Genomic DNA, 6,016 nt, shown 5'->3' with positions numbered 1-6,016 from the left:
ATTGGTCAAATAGGACTTCCTTCAACCCTGTTTTCACTTCTAGTTGTAATGGCATGAGAGTGCCGGATCAAGCCTGATTTAGAAAGCTAAGCAGGCTTGACCCTGGGTAGTGCTTGGATGGGAGACCACCTGATCCTGTAAGCTTTTCAGTTTTATTCCTCATATAGTTTTTTTTTTTTTTTTTTTTAAATAAATTAAAAATAAATCATTTTAATTGGTCAAATAGGACTTCCTTCAACCCAGTTTCCACTTCTAGTTGTACTGGTATGAGAGTGCCGGATCAAGCCTGATTTAGAACGCTAAGCAGGCTTGACCCTGGGTAGTGCTTGGATGGGAGACCACCTGATCCTGTAAGCTTTTCAGTTTTATTCCTCATATAGTTTTTTTTTTTTTTTTTTTTTTTTTTTTTTTAAATAAATTAAAAATAAATCATTTTAATTGGTCAAATAGGACTTCCTTCAACCCAGTTTCCACTTCTAGTTGTAATGGCATGAGAGTGCCGGATCAAGCCTGATTTAGAAAGCTAAGCAGGCTTGACCCTGGTTAGCACTTGGATGGGAGACCACCTGATCCTGTAAGCTTTTCAGTTTTATTCCTCATATAGTTTTTTTTTTTTTTAAATAAATTAAAAATAAATCATTTTAATTGGTCAAATAGGACTTCCTTCAACCCAGTTTCCACTTCTAGTTGTAATGGCATGAGAGTGCCGGATCAAGCCTGATTTAGAAAGCTAAGCAGGCTTGACCCTGGTTAGCGCTTGGATGGGAGACCACCTGCTCCTGTAAGCCTTTCAGTCTTATTCCTCATATAGTTTTTTTTTTTTTTTTTTTTTTTTTTTTTAAATAAATTAAAAATAAATCATTTTAAATGGTCAAATAGGACTTTCTTCAACCCAGTTTCCCCTTCTAGTTGTAATGGCATGAGAGTGCTGGATCAAGGCTGATTTAGAAAGCTAAGCAGACTTGACCCTGGGTAGCGCTTGGATGGGAGACCACCTGATCCTTTAAGCTTTTCAGTTTTATTCCTCATATAGTTTTTTTTTTTTTTTTTTTTTTTTTTTGAAAAATTAAAAATAAATCATTTTAATTGGTCAAATAGGACTTCCTTCAACCCAGTTTTCACTTCTAGTTGTAATGGCATGAGAGTGCCGGATCAAGCCTGATTTAGAAAGCTAAGCAGGCTTGTCCCTGGTTAGCGCTTGGATGGGAGACCACCTGATCCTGTAAGTTTTTCAGTTTTATTCCTCATATAGTTTTTTTTTTTTTTTTTAAATAAATTAAAAATAAATCATTTTAATTGGTCAAATAGGACTTCCTTCAGCCCAGTTTCCACTTCTAGTTGTACTGGTATGAGAGTGCCGGATCAAGCCTGATTTAGAAAGCTAAGCAGGCTTGACCCTGGTTAGCGCTTGGATGGGAGACCACCTGATCCTGTAAGCTTTTCAGTTTTATTCCTCATATAGTTTTTTTTTTTTGTTTATATAAATTAAAAATAAATCATTTTAATTGGTCAAATAGGACTTCCTTCAACCCAGTTTTCACTTCTAGTTGTAATGGCATGAGAGTGCCGGATCAAGCCTGATTTAGAAAGCTAAGCAGGCTTGTCCCTGGTTAGCGCTTGGATGGGAGACCACCTGATCCTGTAAGTTTTTCAGTTTTATTCCTCATATAGTTTTTTTTTTTTTTTTAAATAAATTAAAAATAAATCATTTTAATTGGTCAAATAGGACTTCCTTCAGCCCAGTTTCCACTTCTAGTTGTACTGGTATGAGAGTGCCGGATCAAGCCTGATTTAGAAAGCTAAGCAGGCTTGACCCTGGTTAGCGCTTGGATGGGAGACCACCTGATCCTGTAAGCTTTTCAGTTTTATTCCTCATATAGTTTTTTTTTTTTGTTTATATAAATTAAAAATAAATCATTTTAATTGGTCAAATAGGACTTCCTTCAACCCAGTTTCCACTTCTAGTTGTAATGGCATGAGAGTGCCGGATCAAGCCTGATTTAGAAAGCTAAGCAGGCTTGACCCTGGTTAGCGCTTGGATGGGAGACCACCTGCTCCTGTAAGGCTTTCAGTTTTATTCCTCATATAGTTTTTTTTTTTTTTTTTTTTTTTTTAAATAAATTAAAAATAAATCATTTTAAATCGTCAAATAGGACTTTCTTCAACCCAGTTTCCCCTTCTAGTTGTAATGGCATGAGAGTGCTGGATCAAGGCTGATTTAGAAAGCTAAGCAGACTTGACCCTGGGTAGCGCTTGGATGGGAGACCACCTGATCCTTTAAGCTTTTCAGTTTTATTCCTCATATAGTTTTTTTTTTTTTTTTTTTTTTTTTTTTGAAAAATTAAAAATAAATCATTTTAATTGGTCAAATAGGACTTCCTTCAACCCAGTTTTCACTTCTAGTTGTAATGGCATGAGAGTGCCGGATCAAGCCTGATTTAGAAAGCTAAGCAGGCTTGTCCCTGGTTAGCGCTTGGATGGGAGACCACCTGATCCTGTAAGTTTTTCAGTTTTATTCCTCATATAGTTTTTTTTTTTTTTTTTTAATAAATTAAAAATAAATCATTTTAATTGGTCAAATAGGACTTCCTTCAACCCAGTTTCCACTTCTAGTTGTACTGGTATGAGAGTGCCGGATCAAGCCTGATTTAGAAAGCTAAGCAGGCTTGACCCTGGTTAGCGCTTGGATGGGAGACCACCTGATCCTGTAAGCTTTTCAGTTTTATTCCTCATATAGTTTTTTTTTTTTGTTTATATAAATTAAAAATAAATCATTTTAATTGGTCAAATAGGACTTCCTTCAACCCAGTTTCCACTTCTAGTTGTAATGGCATGAGAGTGCCGGATCAAGCCTGATTTAGAAAGCTAAGCAGGCTTGACCCTGGTTAGCGCTTGGATGGGAGACCACCTGCTCCTGTAAGCCTTTCAGTTTTATTCCTCATATAGTTTTTTTTTTTTTTTTTTTTTTTTTTTTTTTTTAAATAAATTAAAAATAAATCATTTTAAATGGTCAAATAGGACTTTCTTCAACCCAGTTTCCACTTCTAGTTGTACTGGTATGAGAGTGCCGAATCAAGCCTGATTTAGAAAGCTAAGCAGGCTTGACCCTGGTTAGCGCTTGGATGGGAGACCACCTGATCCTGTAAGCTTTTCAGTTTTATTCCTCATATAGTTGTTTTTTTTTTTTTTTTTTTTTTTTTTAAATTAAAAATAAATCATTTTAATTGGTCAAATAGGACTTCCTTCAACCCAGTTTCCACTTTTAGTTGTAATGGCATGAGAGTGCCGGATCAAGCCTCACTCTAAAAAATAAAACTGTGCTGTACTCAATTTTTTTGGTGAAACATTTTTACACTTAAAAATATTGAGTAAATATAAAAAAATATAAAAATCATGTAAAATATACTTCATGAATTGAGTACAAGTCAGTAAAAAAATTAAGTAGACCTGAATAACTATATTTAGTACAATGATGTACAAAATTGAGTAAATGTAATGAAAATTAGTAGATATAATTGAAGTTAATGAAAAGTGAAAATTAGTAGATATAATTGAAATGGAAGGTAGAAGATACTGAAAATTATACTATTATTTAATAAACAAATGTGCTACATTTACTAAATATTTAACTGAATGAAAGAAACAATGCACACATTTTCATTTTAATTAAACATTTATTTGGCAAATTTGACAAGACATGAAATCTAAACTCAACCTGGTTTACTTTGCAAATGACATGTAACAAGATCATAAACAAAGAGCTGAATTTATGTTATTAGTAAACAGTTTCAGAAACAATACTCCTGCCACAAGTATTATACAGTTAACACATGGAAAGTAGACTTTTGTATTAGAATCTAATGAGTCACATTTTACATCTGAAAGATTGCACACCTTCACACTTCAGTTTCCTGCAAACTGTGGGATCCATACAAATGTGTGTGCAGACCTTCTCAGGTCTTAAAGAAGCAATGACAGTCTAAATGAACACAGGACACTAAATATCCATGACCAACAGTACCATGCTTCACTCGATAATGATCGAAATTCCTTTTGATGATACGACAAATGTGCAGAGCTTACACCGCCATCCCATAATGCTGGCACCTGAAAAAGGAACAATAGTATACAAGTAAGTACAAGTGTGACTGTTAATATAAAGTCTACCAGACTGGTAAAATAGTACTTCTGTTCAAATACATACTTTTTGGACTAATAGTCTATTTCTATCTTTGATTCAATGGTTAAACATTTCATACTTCTGTAACATTTAAAAAAGTTGACATTTACCTCCTGTTTTATCTCCATTCAACTTCTCTTCATTAGTGGTGTTGGTGCTGTGAAAGAGATATAGAAAATATATAACATGTTTCACACAAATACACACACACAAAATCAATCAGTTTTAGGTTCTCTTACTTACATATCAGAACATACATAATGTTTCACTTCAATATTTTAATTTCTTATTACTTTCTCCCAATTCTAATTCTGAGAGAAATGTTGTATTTTCACTAAATCTTTATATTTCATAGCTTTAGTTATTAGTACAGTACTTAGCACATTTATTTGATAACATCTGCTGCTGCTGCTTGCTTAGTGTTTAATCATGTTAAAAATACTCATATACAGTAACGTATAAAACAGTACCAGAGTCCGGACACTGCACCGCATTTCTGCTGTTTAAACCGGATTTGTTCTGAGTTTCTTCCTTAAAGTGTCGGAGTGACCGAGCAGACTCGCGGTTCAGTGTGTGAGGTGGACCGGTACACATGCTAGTTTTATATCCTCGCCACAGTGGCGGTAGGCTGCGCAAAATCACTGCATTTGGCGGGAGAAATTCAAATATTGCGGCACAACCGCCGCCGTTTACACCGGGAAACCCGGAAAAAACCCGAACATGCACGCGCTGCTGCTCGGTGTTAAATCTCTCCTTTTACACCAGATTTTAAGTGTCTGTATTAAACGCGCTTTAGCTGAGCAGTTTGGTGGTTGGAACAAACAAGCTAAATCACTATGAACCCCAGGACTGGCCTGTTGCTAGCTATCGTTAGCTCTGGAGCTCGGCTGTGGCAGGATTCAGAACAGTAACTCACACCCTATAAAGTTGTGTGTGCAGGCAGACAGAGTCATTATTACAGTAACTTGTGTTAGCTGTTTACTCACCAGGATTTGTAAGGAATGTTCCAGAATGTTCCAGGTGCTTCATGTCCATTCTCACATCTTCACAGCCTTCTTGTCTCTGATGTTACACCAGACTTCCCATGAGCACTTGCACAGGGCAATTTACTCAATTATTTAAGTTTTTGTTGTTAAAAATAAAGAATATTGAGTTGGAATAATTTATAATTGTAGTTTTTGAAACTAATCAGTACAATTACTCCATTAACAGATATTTTGATTGAAATGTATAAAAAAATATTAAGTGCATGTTAAAAATATAATTCAGTTAGTCAAATACTGATTTTTACTAGTGAAGTAAACTTAAATTATAGTGTAAATTTAAGACAAAATGAATAATTGTTTTTTTAGGCATTTATTTTGATTTGTCTAACTCAAACAATCATGTATGTGACTTTTAGAGATTTTATTAAGGTAACATAACTTTTTTATAACTGTGAAATTTACAAGGCCGCAGAATCATTTTTTAGAGTGCTGATTTAGAAAGCTAAGCAGGCTTGACCCTGGTTAGCGCTTGGATGGGAGACCACCTGATCCTGTAAGCTTTTCAGTTTTATTCCTCATATAGTCTTTTTTTTTTTTTTTTAAATAAATTAAAAATAAATCATTTTTATTGGTCAAATAGGACTTCCTTCAACCCAGTTTCCCCTTCTAGTTGTAATGGCATGAGAGTGCTGGATCAAGGCTGATTTAGAAAGCTAAGCAGACTTGACCCTGGGTAGTGCTTGGATGGGAGACCACCTGATCCTTTAAGCTTTTCAGTTTTATTCCTCATATAGTTTTTTTTTTTTTTTTTTTTTTTTTTTTTTTTTTTTTTTTTTAAAAATTAAAAATA

The 6,016-nt window shown here is 34.5% G+C and overlaps 1 long non-coding RNA gene across 1 annotated transcript; it reads right to left on the bottom strand.

Moving 5' to 3' along the window:
• Positions 1–3,686: 3,686 nt before the first annotated feature.
• On the bottom strand, positions 3,687–5,318 carry LOC128506902 (uncharacterized). The gene is made up of 3 exons (XR_008355760.1): positions 5,167–5,318; positions 4,291–4,337; positions 3,687–4,107 (listed from the first exon to the last, which is right to left on the bottom strand). It is a non-coding gene; the product is annotated as an uncharacterized LOC128506902 (long non-coding RNA).
• Positions 5,319–6,016: the final 698 nt, after the last annotated feature.

This window comes from Clarias gariepinus, chromosome 18, assembly GCF_024256425.1.
Source record: "Clarias gariepinus isolate MV-2021 ecotype Netherlands chromosome 18, CGAR_prim_01v2, whole genome shotgun sequence".
Taxonomy (NCBI): domain Eukaryota; kingdom Metazoa; phylum Chordata; class Actinopteri; order Siluriformes; family Clariidae; genus Clarias; species Clarias gariepinus.
Note: the sequence above shows the minus strand (reverse complement) of the source record. Positions and strands in the feature narration are given on the sequence as shown.